An 18,508-nucleotide genomic window follows, 5' to 3' on the forward strand; every position below is an offset into this window, starting at 1 on the left:
ACCCCCAGGCTGACCCTCCTCTATCTCGGCCAGCAGGTTAGCGCGTACGGGGGCCTGGCCCCAAACTGGAGGGGGTGGGGGAAGACATGGTACAAGCTCCCTCTCTCCCCCGGGTTGGTCTCAGCTCTGCACCAGGTTCAGGGCCCCACCACATGGCGGTGGGGGTGTGTGCGCAAATTTTGCCTTTGCCCCTGGGCAAATAACACCCTCACTATGTCTCTGGCACCTGTGCAAGATCAGAGCATAAATTATTAGGACTGACCTGCAGCACATCATAAAGCAGGTTCTCATAAAACAGAATGAAAAAAGACCAGGTTGGTAAGATGTCCCAAACACCTTTATTTTTCCCCCCATGATGCTTCATTTATAACTCATGAAACCTACAATCCTTGACATCACAATCAACCCAATACCTATTTTGCTTAAAATATGCACACTGAATTAAATCGTAAAAATGTAACAAGAGAAATTAGAACAAATCTTTCTTGTTTTTCTTTCCTCCTTCTATTATACATGGCATAAACCAGCCTGCAATAATCAACTAGAGCCATTTAGTGTATAGTAGTCTAGTCTTGCTGTGACTAATAGGATGATTGGTTGTATAGCTTCTTTTTAGTTGTTCATTATATCACCCTTACATAAAGTAATTTAATTTCAGTGGGATAATTAGGGTATTTCTAATCTAACTGATAGTCTGAATGAAATGAGATTCTCAGAGGGAGATTTGTGTACCAGGAGATTGGTGACCTTTGGCCCCAATTTTCACACAATGTATTAAACTGACAGCCCTACTTTCAAGCACTGCTGTACTGCATCTTCACAACTTGGGCAGATCTATGTGCCGCAGAAATCAACTTTAAATGAGGTTCCTTTGTCCTAAAGAAATCCCATTATTAAAGGAAACCATAATATCATAATTGAATTACAAAATATATATGTAGAGCATCATTCACTAGACAGAAATGTGGAACCCAAATCTCAACCATTATGCACTACACAAAGCACACTCTCAGGCAGCCCCTCACAAGACAACCTCTAAAATTCAACATTAATATGGCTTATCCTGTAATTATTTAATACATATGTCAGTGAAAATCTGATCTTTTCCCAATTTCTCAGAAACAAATGCATGAAGTAGTATAACAGGCATTTTCGACACTACTGATAAATTGGATCGATGCTCTACTGCCAGTATGAGCTAAAAAGGAACAAGTTTCAGTGATACTTGTGAGACACTGTAGCTGTCAAGCAGCACAGGATATCTGCTTGACTATAACAAAGTAGGACCCATTCCTACTTACATTTTAGCTTTAATTCATAGCTCTCATTCTCCTATGCTCCCGAAATACCAATGCTGCAGTCTCCTATGAATGGGTTCTCAAACTTTATTGCACCATGAACTCCTTCTGACAACAAAAATTACTATATGACCCCAGGAAGAGAGACTGAAGCCTGAGCATGGGCATCGGGTAAGAGACCCGCTGGGGAGGTCAAGCCCCAGCCTCTTCCACCTGAGGGCAAGCCCCATGAACTCCCAGTCCGGCTCTCCCCAGCGGCAATCTGAAGAGGCGGGACTGCTGTGCCACAGCCCTGGCCCTTCCCTCCCTGGCAGCCACGTAGAGAGGCGAGGCGGCCACAGCCCAGCCCTCCCCAGTGGCCACATGGAGGACTGGGGCTGCCACACCACAGCCCTAGCCTTCCCCGGCAATAGCCTCAGCGTTAGGTGGTTGGGCATGTAGTTAGTTTTGGGAAGGCTGTGCCTTCCCTTGCCTACATTACCAACCACGCATGAGCCTACCAGAGCCCCCCTGCCCTTGGGGCGGGGGAAGCAAAGTCAAAGCCCGAGCCCTACCAGCCAGGACTGAAGCCCTCTGGCTTTGGTCCCAGGCCACCACAAATCTAAGCCAGGTCTGGTGACCCATTAAAATGGGGTCATGATCCACCTTGGGGTCCTGACCTATAGTTTAAGAAAAGCTTCCCTGCAGGATTCGTATTCCACGGTTTTTAATTTAGGGCCCAATCTAGTGCCCAGCGAAGTCAAAAAGAATCTATTTACTTCCATTGGACTGTGCCTCTTCATTTTACATAAGCATTTTATTGGCTTCCAATGCCCTACCCTACTCTCAGGAAACTAGATTTGGCCCATAGGGTGCAAACTCATTGATCAGGGACCTTCTTGTCTTTAACTTTTTAAACCACCATGCACATTTGTACATTTCACCCCTAAAATCCTAAAAAAATACACTCGTTTGCTAAATAACCTGAAGTTCAATAGCATAATACACAATCCGAATATCCATTTTAGAGGTTACACAAAAGGCTATGCAAACTTCTTTTTCTTAGTTTTTAATTATCTGGATTGCTTTAACATAGCCAGGGATTCACTGGAGGCTGTGCTGTTTTTCAGACTATTTTGTACCAAAGCAGCAAAGACCAATGTAGCAATGGGTTTGAGGACATTCCAGTTGATTTCAAAATAATTAATTCATATACAAATAAAAACCAATTCAAATATTCAATAGGTGGCACCATGTGACTATACACATATTAAATGCTATTTACCACTATTCTGCCCTGTTTCATCAAACTCAGAATAATTTAAATAGAAAATATATTCATTTCTTCTCTATAGAGAAACCTCAGCATTTAGGTTTAGAGGTCAGGGAGCTACATATGTAGAAATTTAAATTTTATATTCAGATGTAAATATAAACAGTAGATTTCTAGCAGCAGAGTTTTTTCTCTACAATGAGCATCTTCTTAACTTTAAAAACATATGTTTAGAAAATCCCAGCAAACCGCTGAATGTTACCTGAAGGATTCATCTTTGATCTACTACCACAAGGAGAGCCCAGTGAAGGCTAAAAAGGCAAAAACTGCAAATTTAGAAAGAACCTACCTTAATTTTTAACCTTCACTCAAAATGTCTTGGTTTAACAATATTCGATAATAGCTATTTGTGTTTTTATTTCTTTTGCTGCTACTTATACATTCTATCACGTCAGATCGTTTCCCTGGAATTCGTTGCTGGTAAGTCCCTAACCTGAAAGATGGTACTGGCTCCATTGTGACAATCTTGTCAAGGCCTATTTAGGAATCTCTTCAGTTCATGGTTCACTGACTAGATAGACTAAGGAAGCCATTCTAGTTTAATGGGCCAATGTAGATCTCTCAGACAAAAAGTATATGGGGTATACTAATGGTTCAGGGCCATTTTCTGCTTTGGGGCACAAATAAAGTCTAAAATTAGTGTTTGTAGATAAGAAAGTTCTGATCCAAAAGTTGTTTAAAAATTACAATGTATTTACAATGCCTTTTTTACTGATGGCCTCATTTGATGGTTTTCTGAAAAGTCTGACAAAATAGTCTTGGCAGTCAGGGTGAAAATATAAGCATGAGCTCCATGGATTCAAGGATGAAATAACGTTTCACTATGGTAATGATGGCAGGGTGTGCCAACTCTGTACTGTGCCACCGGGGCCTAACCTTTTGTGCATGCTTTAGGTAGACAGGACAGAAAAAAAAGGAGGCAGTCCCGCTCCCTCTGGACTGGCTGAGGAGAAGGAAAGACATGTGCTGCAGGTTCCAGCAGAGGAACCTGCGACTCTTCAGGCGGTTGGGACTGTGGACTGGGACTACGTTGTGGCCAACCTGCCGACTGTTGAGACTGACTGGGACAATATGGCCCTTATGGTAGGAAATGACTCAGGGAAAGCACTTGAAGTCAGTGCCTGAATTGGGGATTTACCAGCTTCACAGAGCTCTGGCTCCAAACCTGGTGAAGTGGGGTGGCTCCACGATTTTCTACTCCTCTTTCCCACTGCACTCATCACTAGACATGACTTCAGGGGATCCTAATTAGAGACAGAGACTTTGTTCACACTGCTAAGTTTACAGCATTGTAACTTGATGCACTCACTGGGGTATTTTTTTTCATAGCACAGTAAAGTGGCAGTGAAGACAGGCTCCAAGCTTTCGCTATGCCATGCCCCAGGGGCTGAAGACTGTTTGCTCTGTCCTACCTGATGGGTCAGAACCCCCAGCTTCTATTGTTTGCCCTAGCCTCAAGGTTCAGGAAGCATAGACTGAGTGTCTGAGACACTCCCTTTCCCCATGAAAATTGCCTGTACAATTGGATATACTTGCATTTTGTTTGCACACTGAAAGTAACAGTTCTCCAGTCCTATCAGCAAGCATCTATTTCCATGCCAAAGTAAGATAGTCTTTTACCATTGGGCTGCTATTACAAACCAGGTCAACAAACCAGCATGAGCTGCTCCAGCGTCCAGCTGAGCGTCTCTCAGGTAAGGTGCAGTCATACAAACCGCCACCAGAGGGCGCATGGGGAAAAAACAGTGAGGAAAGGAAAAAACCCTGAAGGCTGCCAGCTCCAACAGAGAAGTAAACAAGAAAGGTAAAGACTCTGACACCTGTTCCTCTCCCCTCCCAAGTGACCATATTTTTTTAAAATAAACAGCCTGGAGGGGGAGGGCTTGCCCAAGCTGTCCCTCCACCCCCAGCCCTGGCAGGGCTCATCCAAGCCACCCTCTCTTTGCCTCCTGGGGCTGGGACTGACCCTCCCCCCACATCTGATTCTGGGCCTGAGTCCCCCCCCCCCCGAACTCTGCACTGCCTATGGTGGGGTCTAACCCCGCAACCCAGGGGGTGACCCCTCCCCTGAGCTTGGGGGTTGACCCTCACCCCTAAGCCCTATGCCAGCTGCAGTTGGGTGCTGAGCCTCCCTAAACTCTGCACTGCCCAGGGCAGAGTCTACCCCCCTCTGGCCCTGTGCCGCCTGCAGCTGGGGCTGAGCTAAAAAAGGACTCTTTTGAACAGGACACATATATTGATTATATAGAAGAATTTAAGTTCAACTTTCATGACAGAATTTGCACTACAATACTTCAGTGAGGTGAACTGCAGGTTTGTTTGTTTTTTACAGTGTAAATGTTTTGTATAAAAAATAAAGTGAACATTACACACTTTGTATTCTGTGTTGTAATTGAAATCAATATATTAGAAGATGCAGAAAACATCCAAAAATATTTAAATAGATAGTATTCTTATTGTTTTAATCGCGTGATTAATCACGATTACTTTTTTTAATTGCTTGACAGTCCTAAAACATATGGTTTCTCTTACCTAAGGACCCCACCTTGAAGAGAATTTGAAGCATAGTTCAGAGTGTCATCAGCTCACAGGCATATTAATCAGAACGGAGGATGCTCAGTGCCTCGCAAAGTACGTTCACCACCTTGCACGACTGGTCTCTACAAAGGGACAGAGTCATTTTAATTCAGTAGCAGAAAATTACCTTTTTGTAATGACTGAGTCTCAAGTTACAGTGGGGGAGGTCTAGGTTGGATGTTAGGAAAAATGATTCCCCGAGGATGATGAGGAAGCACTAGAATGAGTTACCGAGGGAGGGGGTGGAATCTCCGTCCTAGAGGTGGATTTAGAGGTTGGCAAAGACCTGGTCGACGAAAGTCTCTTCTTCCACACCAGATTAGGCGCTAGTGAACTTGCACACTGTTTTTCTGCCCTGGAAGGCTCGGTAAACCCCTCCCCATCCCGAGCTGAAGGCTGAAGAGCCTTATCGAAAAGGAGCATGCAGAGCTGTATCTCTCTCTCTCAATGAGATCAGGCAGTTAACTTGCTGCAGTGAGGGCATTTTTGTGGACTATACCTCTCACCAAGCCAGCGAATGCAGGAAAAGTGTCTATCAGAGGCTGACAAGGCCCTGTGGCATTTGTCACATTTTTTAATACCAGGGGAGTTGGGCATGGTTCACTGACTCATGTAAAATAAAAGATATTGTTTTCTCTTTCCTGTCGTTTGATTCATTGTTCTTTTTGTATTCTATTATTTTTATTTTATTTTTCTGCCTTTTCTTCTTGTTCTTCGTGTGTGTGAAGCCGTGAGCAGCTCCCCCCCTTTTTTTGTTAAAATAGAATGATAACAAGTATAATTGACCTAACTAACTCCAAAACCACTTATCACTATTAAAACTAAGGGAAATAACAACTAACTAATGAAGGCAAAAATCTGAGGTAACTCTCTGAGGAGAGAAGTTCACAGTTCCATCTTCTGCCAAGGGCAGTAACAAAGGAATTGAGGAGGGGTCGGACCACGTGCGCAAAGCAACGGGTGCAAATGGCACAAGACAACTGGTGTGCATGCGCAGCCCAACTAGCTACTGCTGCGCAAAACTCTGATCCGTGGCGCTGGGGCAACCCAACACCTACAGTGGAGCACCCACGGGGACATCATCCGAAGAACAACCATGAAGTTGTAACCAAATTCCACTTAATTTCATTCTTACCCTTCAATCTTCCAAGATTTCCTGTGTGTTTTAATTTAGATATAACACAGCTGAACTGTTGCATCATACTAAAGTGTTCTGTCAGACAGTTATATCTCAGCTCAGAAGATAACCATATTTCAGCAGAGATTCTTGCAACTTTTGATTGTAAATTGTTAAATTCTTAACACACTTTGGATTTTTCTAGGATAAAATTGGATATAAATGTGAGATGATAGTATTACAAAATTCAATAAGTAAATTCTTGCACTTAGCTAGAGTATGTTAGCTTATGACATAACTTCCTGGTGTGGTAATTTTTAGTTATTAAAACACAAGAATGTACTTATAAAAAGATTTTTTGCCATATTTTTACAGAAATCTACACAGTACTTATCTGCATACATTCTCCCACCATATTTCAAGACAATGAGAGATTTTTTTTACCTCTTTTCTGCAATTCTTTTGTTTCTACTGATTACTAGATTCACATCCCAAGAGTAAACAAGGTGGAAGAAGTCTCATGTCCATTGTTCCACTTTCCGTCAGGGAGATTTGAAGCAAACTAGGCCTCACAATAAGTTTTCTAACCTAGATAAGCAGGCCTAAAGATATCTGACAGCTGTTTCACGCTCTTCATCATCATCTGAAACAATCAGTACGCATTAGAGAGTACTTTTCCCTTTACAAAGGTGATAATTAGATAACAAGCTGAGATTAAGGTAATTACGGTTAGACAGCTGGCAAGGCAGCACAGTCATGTTGAAATATTGTTGATACTTCAGCATCTGGTTCTAATAACAGCACAGACTAAAAGATTTTACATTAATTACAACACATAATTTAATATAAACATATTTAATTACAATTGATGAGCGATAAACTGTTCAAGAATTACTTAACCCCTTCCACACGTCAACATGATTGGAACCTCATATACTTCTTTCCACTTTAGGAACAAGCTGAAGTCAACATGAAAGGTTAGGAATTTCTTGCTACTTTTAACAAGTGACTACTTAACATATCAATAATGGAGGTTGTCGTCTGAAGCCAGTTTCTAAACACATAAAATGATGGCATACTAGAATTTAGAGTCTAGAATTAGGGACAGTCACACAATTTGATATAAAAAAAAATTACATAGGTTGATTAATTTGCTCTTTTTATGCCCTTGTCTGACACCTTCTAGAATCAGGAAATTCCTGTTCCTAGTCATTCTTCTTTTCTCAGGTTCAAATACATTTTCACACTTGTATCTGGTGAAACCCATGCTTTATTTTTGACAGTCAATTAGGTATCTTATTAATCCATCCTCAGATTTCTGAGAATGTCTCAGGTGACAAAAAGAGGCAAGTACATTATGTCTAGCCTTCAGCAGCATTAAAATCAATAAAACCAGTTTGAGAAATTAGTACTAGTGTAGAGGGGAAAATCCAGTTATTGTATAAATAAACTCAGTCCATATTAACTCTGATTTCTGTAACCATCTGCCCCTACAAAATTTCCAGCAACCAAACCCAAGGAGGTGAAACTGTAAGATTAGCCAAAAGGACTCAGAATATATTTTTCTGCACATAACATCACATTTCCTAAAAATGTAACTTTGTCCTCTATAGGGATGTTTGAGTGTAAGTGGATACTTATCAGTTAACGGTGTCGGTTACATTCAGCGAAGCTGCCGCCTTAGGAGCCAGATGGTAAGGGTTGCCATCTCCACTCCGAGGTTTCAACTACACTGCCTTTTTTTGCGGAAGAGGATATGCAAATCACACTCTCGTTTTTTGCGGAAGAAAAAACAGAACTATGTAGCACTTTAAAGAGTAACAAGATGGTTTATTACGTGATGAGCTTTCGTGGGCCAGACCCACTTCCTCAGATCAATATGTGGAAGAAAATCGGCACAACAATATATACCACAGTGATACAATCAAAAAAAGAACGCATGTGAAATTGACAAATCAAATTTTAGAACAGAGTGGGGGTGAGGGGGAAAGGTTAGTTTCTGTGAGGTAATGACATTAGGGGTGATAATTGGGGAAACTATCTTTGTAATGGGTGAGATAATTAGAGTCTTTGTTGAAACCCATACAGAAAGTGTCAAATTTAAGCATGAATGACAATTCTGAAGCTTCTAGTTGAAGTCTGGAGTTAAAGTCTCTTTGAAGCAATATGCATGTTTTAAGGTCATTGAGGGAATAATCAGTCTGGCTGAAATGGCAAGCAACAGCTTTCTCTCTGTGAGAGAGTCTTATGTCTGTTTTGTGTGCATTGATTCTTTGGCGAAGTGTCTGAGACGTTTGTCCAATGTACATAGCAGACGGACACTTTAGGCACATGATGGCATAAATTATATTTCTTTTTCGCAAGATCCTATAAACCTTGATTTTTGAGGAATAAGGGATCTTGCAAAAATGTTTTTTTTTTCCGACAGATGGCCCTGTCTACACAGGGCTTTTTAGCGGCAAAACCTCTTCTGCAAAAAGATTCGGAAGAAGATATGCAAATGAGAATGCAATTTGCATATCCTATTCTGCAAAAAAAAAAATGGCAGTGTAGCTGTAGCCCATGCAAAGCCTCCTCCCCAAGAGCCAGGAAGGCAAGGTTTTAGTGCTTAGTTTATTTTCCCTCCATGGTGTCCTCAGCTAGAATGGTGTATTTACAAATCAACAACAAAAACATGTGGAAACCAAAAAGAGGATCCCTACCAGAACAGTCAAATGTATGGCCTAAATAAATTGACCGTGCCCTTTCCATTTAACCTATTTTGAGTAGAAATGCTTTTACTTGCACTCTTTTTTTGCCAGATTCCCAGTGATTTCATTTTTTATATAAATGGGTGTGTCCTATTACAGCTAAAAGTTTGAAACTATTCAAATTTCTCATTAGAATTACAGCTCAGCCAAACATCTACAGACATTTTCATGTTATAATAAAACCTCACCAATCTATACAATGCCCCTTCCTGCCCAGAGCATAACCAGAATAACTCTAGTAAGTAGGGCATGGTAGCACTGCTCCACTTTTGCCAGTGAGACTACACTATACCGTAGAGAATGTACAGCAGTTGCCCTTAAAACCTGTTAGCTTCTAAGGTCATTAAAATTATGTTTCTTTTCCTTAGATGTTCTGAATATTAAGTAGAAGAAAGTTTATGCAATTCTGTGTTAATGTTGTCTACATAAAAAGGAAAACTTAAAAAGTTATAAGTGCATCAAAATCGATCTACCTATTTATCATTCACCAAGCTTGTCCTCATGCCTGGTCTACAAAAACATTTAGGTCCACTTGAGACCCAGGAATAGTCTCAGCTACTGCCAGGAGATTTTGGACCTCATCAAGGCCCCTCTCCAAGCTCCAAACCAGCAAACAGAACGCAGACATTTATGCAAAGATCACAAGTTAGTGAAGAAAGGCCATTCTAGGGATTCCCAGCAGTGCAAAGTCAAAATCAAGACGCTGAGGCAATCCTACCACAAGGCAGAAGAGGATAGTGGACAGTTTGGTGCTGCACCTCACAGCTGCCACTTCTATGAGCAGTTGGCTGCCTTTGCGGGAGACAGGTACCAGCTTCCCAAGCGTGACCATGGGGTCCAGCCAAGACACTCCTGGCATCACCATAAAGGAGAGCATGGTGGCAGAGGGGGAGGAGAAGGAAGAGGAGACTGGCCAATCAGTGATCAGTGAGAGCCAAGAGCTCTTCATGATGCTGGAGCCAGTCCTCTCATCCCAGGATGTCTCCCAGTTAAGCACTGACCCCGGGGAGGGCACTTCTGGTGAGGGCATAATTTTTTTCTTACTGCAAGCAGCTTAATGCAATTGCGCGAGATGTGTGAGGCACTTCGTGCCTACCCAGTGCGTGGGGCCTGAAACAGCATGTTAATGTGTCTGCAGATGGAGCAGTTATTTATTTTAAATTTGTTAATCAATTTTTTTTATTTCTTGCTGTTTCTCACATAATTTTTTATCTTTGTATTATGATTCTGTTACTCTGCACTCCACAATTACAAAACAAACATTTTATAAAATTAGAATAATCCTGAACCATTTAAGGAAAAATTTTCACTTATTTTACAAAATACTTTTTTCAGTACATTGAACTTTTCTCTATGCCAGAGTAACTCTAGGTAGCCCACAGTAATTGCTGTCCAATCAGACATGGATTTGTCTACACCACAAGTTTTTGTGGCAGAAAAAATGCTAATGAGGGACTCATTAGCATGAGTCATGCTGTCATTAGCATATTTTTGCCATTGCTTTTTGCATAAGGGGGTTTTGCACAAAAAGAAGCAGTGTAGCCGCTTCCATTTTGCGCAAAAAAACCCTTTTGCACAAGATCCTTATGCCTCCCGGGGAGAGTCCGTCATTAGCATATTTTCTGCCACAAAACCTTGCAGTGTAGACATAGCCACAGAGTATGTAACTCTATTGCCATATATAGGTTGAGTGATTTAGTGATTTACATACTAGGCAGAACAGTGGATTTTATGTATGACAATCAGAATTAGATACCTTACTCATCTGAAATTTGTTGGCAGTTTCATGTTTTTATCTAAACTATTCCTTTTGCTCAATTATGTCCCTTTTCTAAGGGACATAAACCATGCTCAGAAAGTAAGATTAGTATTTGCCTTGTCCATAAGAGCCCCATGCAGTTAACCTTAGACATGGCAGTTATATAGAACAAAATTAGCTACATACACCTAGATCCAAATCCTGCAAAATTTTAAGCACAGAACTGACTTCAGTAGAATTATTTGTGATTTTAAAATTATGCACATGCATAAATGTCTGCTACACTGTTACTGAAGTAAGGATCGTTCTGACAGGCTCTTTGGCTTTTAACAAAAGGCCAAAGGGTTACAGTAACAGCTCCTCAACAAACCCCCTGAGGTGCGATATCTGTATCACAAATGGGTTTGATAGTGCTTCATGAGAAGCCAATATTAGTGCTTGCCAAAATCCACAATAGAGGACTTGTTGCAGTGCCTTGGCAATATTAAAAAAAAAAAAAAAAAAAAAAAAGCTCTGTCCATCATCTAAGAGAAGAAGTTGTTACTGGCTTACATGAACTAATGTGGATTACTGAGGAATATTTCATTCAGCCTGCATATAATTATTGTTTACTTTTAAATATCGATTCCAACACAACTGATGCCTAAAGGAGTTTTAAGAGAATTATGTGTAAAACTAAATGTACTTTAAATACTGCCCAAGAGATTAAATACTTGTGTCTTTGCTGCAGTGGTATCTCAGGCTTTGCCTACGTCAGCAACTGAGAGACAAACCTTTGGGTTTCCACAAGTGATTAAAAAATAATCCTGAATGATAAAAGCTTTGTCAAGGCAAGGATAAGTGTAAACAGTGTTTTGTCTTGCAAGAGTGCTCTCCTGCCAACAAAGCAAGCACCACTTGTGAGTGGTAGAAGATTTTTGTGGGCAAAAGTGCTAACAAACAGTGTCTGTCTTTTAGCCACACAACTGAGTTGATATGGCCATGCTGCTAAAGCCAGTATAAGTGAAGAAAAATCCTCAGTTTCATGTTTGCCTCATTCTAGGTCACTGGGACATACAAGAGTGAAGAAGAACATGCAAAAACATTCTTACCTATTTAACCCCAAAATGGCTTCAAAATCACCCACAGTAATAATTATACAAAGGAAATCTGGGAGCAGTCCCTGAGAAACAGCATACATACCTGATTAGAAAATAGTTGATCATAGTGCCAAAGTAGCTGTAGTAGACAACATTGCTTGCATGCCCATGCTGATCATTGTCTTGCCATCTTGTCTGTATTGGTAAAAAGTAAGCATATGTAGCACATTTTCTGTAATGGTCCTCAGTGTTTGACTGCACTGACGAGGCAGCCATGTCATGGATATTACCAAGCACCAGAAATCTTTGTGCAAGTTTCATTGTTTTGAATCACATCAGAAAAATTCTATTTAAAAAACAAAGGACAAGAGAGATAGAGAAAAAAATATATTACCTTGGGACTATATTTATAAAACCACACAAGCCAGAGGCTAGGCAAAAATGCCTACTTAAAAACTAGAAATTAAATCATACAATCATAGAATCCCAGGGTTGGAAGAGACCTCAGGAGGTCATCAAATCCAACCCCTCCGCTAAAAGCAAGACCTACCCTAACTAAATCATCCCAGCCAGGGCTTTGTCAAGCCAGAACTTAAAAACCTCTAGAGATGGAGATTCTACCACCTCCCCAGGGAACCCATCCCAGTGCTTCACCACCCTCCTAGTGAAATAATTTTCCCTAATATCCAGCCTAGACTTCCCATACTGCAGCTTGAGACCATTGCTCCTTGTTCTGCCATCAGTCACCACTAAGAACAGCTTCCCTCCATCCTCTTTGGCTCCTCCCTTCAGGTAAGGCTGCTTTCAACCCCCCCCCCCCTTCTCTTTAGTCTGTAGACTAAATAAGCCCAAATCCCTCAGCTGCTCCTCATAAGTCATTTGCTCTAGCCCCCTAATCATTTTGGAGGGGACACTAGTACCTATATGCCTCAGGTATAATAATGACTCCACTGTGCCAATTAAACTTCAATGTAAGGTGTATAAAAAGCTTTAGGAATAGAGGTACATATTAATTAAAAGCTACACGACTCTCCTGTCATAATTCAGCCTTTACTACTGTCAGAACATTCAGAAAACAAGCACATTAATTGCCAGAAGCTCTCAAGTTTGTCTCCTGCATCTATATTGCCCACAAAGCAAACAATTTCCTCTGACCTCTGTACTCATTTATACACTGTTTTCATTACTGTGATATTCAGTCCAGCAGAGGTGGGATGTGTTCATTTTATCACCTATCATTTCCTGCATTCCCTGGGGGGGCATGACCTTTGCACACAGAGTGGAAGCATATAGACAAGTCACATGAAGGGTCAGCAATTCATTCAGCCTCAAAGTACATCTTGTTTAAAATAAAAATCTAAGTTTCGATACATGTACAGGACGTTCATAACCCTGTTCCTACTCCTCTATAGTCTGCTCATTCCTCAGTCCTGCTTGCTCCCCTGACTTCTTCACCAATTCCCAGCAGTTTGTGCCTTTTAATTTAGAAGCATACATCTGAACAAAATAAGCCAAGTGACTTCCCCCGCTTCTCCTCTTCTTCCTTAAAAATTTCCCTAAAAACTCATCTTTTCCACAAAGCATTCTACTAACTATTCAGTGATTTGCTCTGTACCATCATTGATGCTTTTTAGATTTGATGAGCTTCAGGGACAACATTCCTTTGTTTCATAAGTTTATCTATTCTAAAGCACCATGAATGCTTACTGCCCAATACATGAAAATTGGTTGTGATGAGAGTTCCAAGACACAAATCAAACATGAATTGGGCCATGGAGAAATGTGAGACTCAAACTCTGATTGAGGAGAGACATATTTCAGGTTGGAGTTGAATATTTCACATCAATTTAATTCTAGCCAACCCAGAGGGAAAGCTAGTTTATCAGAGATAGACCCCAACAAAAAATGTAGATCTAAAAAAAAAAAAAAAGTATGAATCCAGTTTGTACTATGTGTTCCAGCTCCATCATTACTGTATGTGATTTCCTTATAACTATGTTTACAATTCAGAATGTTCCAAAAAGACACAACCTAGTTCTGAGTCAAGGACAGAATATGATTTTATTTCTTTACACTTAAAATAGATCCAAAAAGAATCTTTGGCATCAGGTGGGAACTAAAACAAGGGAATATTTAAAAGTTAGCATTTCTCTCATAACCATTTTAAAGCAATTTGCATCCATCATTTGCTCTTACTGGTTACATATATGCTAATGTCATTGTCCACCCATATGAACATACTCACAGTATTAAAACAGAAAACCTGCATGAGGCTGAAGAATAGTAGGCAGGTTTGACAGACACATGATCAGAAGGTAGGGAACTATTTAATAAAAAGTAGCTAAAAAGAATTGTCGTGGTAGGAGTTGTTGCACTGCAGTGTTCTGTGCTAACACAGTTTGATCCTTGATGGACATATTTTTCCTCCATTAGATCTCTGCTTCATGGTTTTCTCAAGAATCTAGAAATAGCATAAAGAAAACAGAAATCTCTAGCTTTGCTCTTTCTCCTCTGCTGAGAAAGTAAGAGCTTATGGTCAATTTTTAAAATTGCAGACAGCGGTAACAAGAAAACAGAAATTTCACAATGCTATGAATATGTATTCGTTTTGGTAAATGTATACAAAAGCTGACATATAATAGTACATTTTAAGTGTGTTTTCCTTTTACCTAATTTAATGAAAAAGTATTCATCTTTCTGATAGGTGATAATTAATCATTTTTCTGTCATAAACAGAAGATGTAATGTGCAGTATTTAATCAAACTGTGCAATCACAGTACAAGGACTCAAAGCACAAATCCAGTTTACTGAAGTTGCCCACCTATATTATTCTTTATGTCAATTAAAATAAAGACTGCAGAGTACCTAACTTTTAAATTAGCATTGTCTAAAACTAAGTAAATATGGCTTCAATTCAGTAAGGTAATTTTAAACGTATGAGAAGTGTAACTGAAGTCACACACTTTAAGTAGCAAACGGGCTTAAGTCCGTTTGTGAATGGAACCTAAATGTTTAATATAGCAATGAATTTGGAAGTAGATCCTGCCTTTTGTTGTGCTAGTGCATGGGAGCTATAGTCATAGAAGAGACTATAAGGACTTAGGATGCTTCTAAACTGTGCCATCATTCTGAAATAACTTCTGTTATTCCAGAAAAACAATACAGTAAAACTCCATTAGTCTGGCATCCAATGCTTCGGGACTCCTGATGGTCCGGCACCATCAGGAACCCAGAAGTGCTGGAGCAGCCGGACAGGCTTCCCCCATTCAGCTGCTGCTGAAACTGACCAGCAGCTGAATCGGGGAAGCCGGGAGCAGAGCAGCTGAGGTGCTGCCGGGTTGGTCTTGTAGCGCTGTCCCTCGGGGCTGCGGGACCAACCCAGCAGCACCCCAGCTGCTCTTGGGGACGCCTGGGGCACAGCAGTTGGAGTGCTGCCAGGTTGGTCTGGACCAACCCGGCAGGACACCAGCTGCTCTGCCCCAGGGGTCCCCGATTCAGCCGCTGTTGAAACAGAACAGCGGCTGATTCCAGGAAGCCCGGGGCAGAGCTGCTCTGCCCCGGGCTTCCTGGAATCAGCCGCTGATCTGTTTCAACAGCAGCTGAATCGGGGACCCCTGGGGCAGAGCAGCTGGTGTCCTGCCGGGTTGGTCCCGCAGCGCCGTCCTTTGGCGCTGCGAGACCAACCCGGCAGCACCCCAGCTGCTTTGCCCCAGGCGTTGGGATTCAGCCGCTGCTGAAACTGACCAGTAGCGTCAGTTTCACCAGTAGGCTGAATCCGGACGCCTGGGGCAGAGCAGCCGGGGTGCTGCGGGGCTGGTCTTGTAGCGCCGCCCCTCGGCGCTGCGGGACCAACCTGGCAGGACCCCAGCTGCTCTGCCCCAGGGGTCCCCAAGTCAGCCGCTGCTGATACAGATCAGCGGCTGATTCCAGGAAGCCCCGGGCAGAGCTACTCTGCCCGGGGCTTCCTGGAATCAGCCGCTGATCTGTTTCAGCAGCGGCTGAATCGGGGACCCCTGGGGCAGAGCTGCTGGAGGACTTCTTACTCTGTAAGGACAGTATTTTAACACTATTTCGAAATAACTGCCTGCGTGTAGATGCAGACAAAGTTATTTAGAAATAATGCTAGTTATTCCAAAATAATGTTGCTGTGTAGACATACCGTAAGAGAACAGTATGAGGAGTCCTGATTAATATGCCTTTCCAGCAACTACCTTTGCATGGAAAGCTGCTTAGGGGGAATATTGAGTTCAGTCCTTCAGACAGCTGCAACACACACTAAGCAGGGTGCACACTGCTCGCTTTCAAAACAGCAGCAAAGACATTTCCGGCACCTGGGTCTCACCCACTTCATCCACCAAAATTACTATTCAGATGAAATATTTTAGATAATGGCTACGTCTAGACTGGCATGATTTTCCGCAAATGCTTTTAACGGAAAACTTTTCCGTTAAAAGCATTTGCGGAAAAGAGCATCTAGATTGGCATGGACGCTTTTCCACAAAAGCACTTTTTACGGAAAAGCATCTGTGCCAATCTAGATGCGCTTTTGTGCAAAAAAGCCCCTGTCGCCATTTTCGTGATCGGGGCTTTTTTGCGCAAAACAAATCTCAGCTGTCTACACTGGTCCTTTTGCACAAAAGCTTTGCGCAAAAGGACTTTTTCCTGAACGGGAGCAGCATAGTATTTCCACAAGAAGAACTGATTTCTTACATGAGATCGTCAGTGTTCTTGCGGAAATTCAAGCGGCCAGTGTAGACAGCTGGCAAGTTTTTCCAGAAAAGCGGCTGCTTTTGCGGAAAAACTTGCCAGTCTAGACACAGCCTAGATGTAAGCAGGGTCAGGATAAGCTCTACCCTGACATCTGGTGGTGAACTGTGGTGAGTGGTGCAAAGAGACTTCAGGGGCTGATCTCATTTGCATAGATATACCCAATTTGCATAGACACACCCACCCCGCCTAGTATGTGCTCACAGCAGCCCAAATGGTCACTTTGGACACTGTGGGATCCCCAGTCTCTCTGTTATTGAGGCAGGGGGGGATAAAAGTGTTGTTACCCTGATTAAGTGAATCAAGGACAATGGAATGATGGAACTGTTTATGACAGAGGGAATCGCCATAAACTAAGTAGCACTCGCTGGACAAGGGGCATGGGTTCCAAACCAAGTCAAGTTGAGAGAGGCTGGGGACAGGTCTTTGTACCGGGTAGTGGGGTCTTGTCTGAGGGCCTAAACACCACCAATTGCACCCCTTCCTCCTGTGGAATATCAGAACTAATTTGGATTCTATTTGCACCTCTTTCTCTCTCCACTGTAGAATATCAGAACTAATTTGGATTCTATTAGGAGTCTAGTTGTGAACTGCTGAGTTGACTTCACTGTGGGCCAGTGGAGTACTAGCACTGAGGCTCCTCTATTATGAGCTGAAATTGCTGTGGGGAGCCTGGCACTATACAGCAGAAGAGCTGAAATCACTGGCTACGTCTAGACGGGCATGATTTTCTGCAAATGCTTTTAACAGAAAAGTTTTCCGTTAAAAGTATTTTCAGAAAAGGGCATCTAGATTGGCATGGACGCTTTTCCGCAAAAGCACTTTTTGCGGCAAAGTGTCCGTGGCCAATCTAGACGCGCTTTTCCGCAAAAAAGCCCCGATTGCCATTTTCGCGATTAGGGCTTTTTTGCGCAAAACAAATCTCAGCTGTCTACACTGGCCCTTTTGCGGAAAAGTTTTGCGCAAAAGGGACTTTTGCCCGAATGGGAGCAGCATAGTATTTCCGCAAAAAGCACTGATTTCTTAAAGTAGAAAGTCAGTGCTTTTGCGGAAATTCAAGCGGCCAGTGTAGACAGCTAGCAAGTTTTTCCAGAAAAGCGGCTGATTTTCTGGAAAAACTGGCCAGTCTAGACACAGCCACTGTGTACTGTGGGGAGTCTGGCGCTATACAATGGAAGAGCTGAAATCACTATTGCTGTGGGGAGCCTGGCGCTATGCTGCTGAGCTACTAGCAGAGCAGTTTGCAGGGACAACCAGCAAGCGCAGGCAGACCGCAGAGTGTTTTGCGGGGATGACCAGCGGGTGCATGCGGCCAGCAGAATGGCTGGCGGGGACGCCCTGCAGCCAGTAGGAGCGGCAGCAGACAGCCAGTGGAGCAGCTGCAGGAGCAACTAGCTGGCGGCCAGGGGGCGTGGACCGAGACGGCTGGCGGAGCCAGACAGTTCGTGGGACAGCTGAGGCGGCTCACTGAACAGCAGGTGGAGTGTGGTGGAGTGACTTGCATTGACAGCGGCAGTAGAACCCTACGGAGAGGCAGAGCCATCGGTGGACCACGTAAGGTATATCAATCCCCTCTTCCTCCAGGTTGGGATGGTAAAACCCTGCCAGGTGAACTTTTGAACTATGGGGCAGCACTGACCCGGGGCAGAGACTTTTGGGAGTGTTGGACTTTGAGAGATTTTGGGGTTGCTGGACTCAAGAGACTCCTGAGCTATGTCTACACTCGCGGCTTCTTGCATGAGTAATATGCAAATGAGGCTAAGCGTGGAATATCGCCAAGCCTCCTTTGCATACCTAATGAGCCACCATTTTTTTCAGAAGAGACTTTTGTGCAAGAAGGAGCATCTA

The 18,508-nt window shown here is 42.5% G+C and overlaps 1 long non-coding RNA gene across 1 annotated transcript in view; it reads right to left on the reverse strand.

Annotated features, from left to right (window-relative positions):
• Window positions 1-18,508, reverse strand: part of LOC142829185 (uncharacterized) — a 146,303-nt gene that overhangs the window by 65,247 nt on the left and 62,548 nt on the right. The window contains exons 2-5 of the long non-coding RNA XR_012903582.1: window positions 11,996-12,238; window positions 6,749-6,947; window positions 6,323-6,505; window positions 5,143-5,270 (exon numbers count right to left, since the gene is read on the reverse strand). This is a non-coding gene — a long non-coding RNA (uncharacterized LOC142829185). The remainder of the gene's footprint in view (window positions 1-5,142; window positions 5,271-6,322; window positions 6,506-6,748; window positions 6,948-11,995; window positions 12,239-18,508) is intronic.

Source organism: Pelodiscus sinensis, chromosome 4, assembly GCF_049634645.1.
Source record: "Pelodiscus sinensis isolate JC-2024 chromosome 4, ASM4963464v1, whole genome shotgun sequence".
NCBI classification, from domain to species: Eukaryota; Metazoa; Chordata; order Testudines; family Trionychidae; genus Pelodiscus; species Pelodiscus sinensis.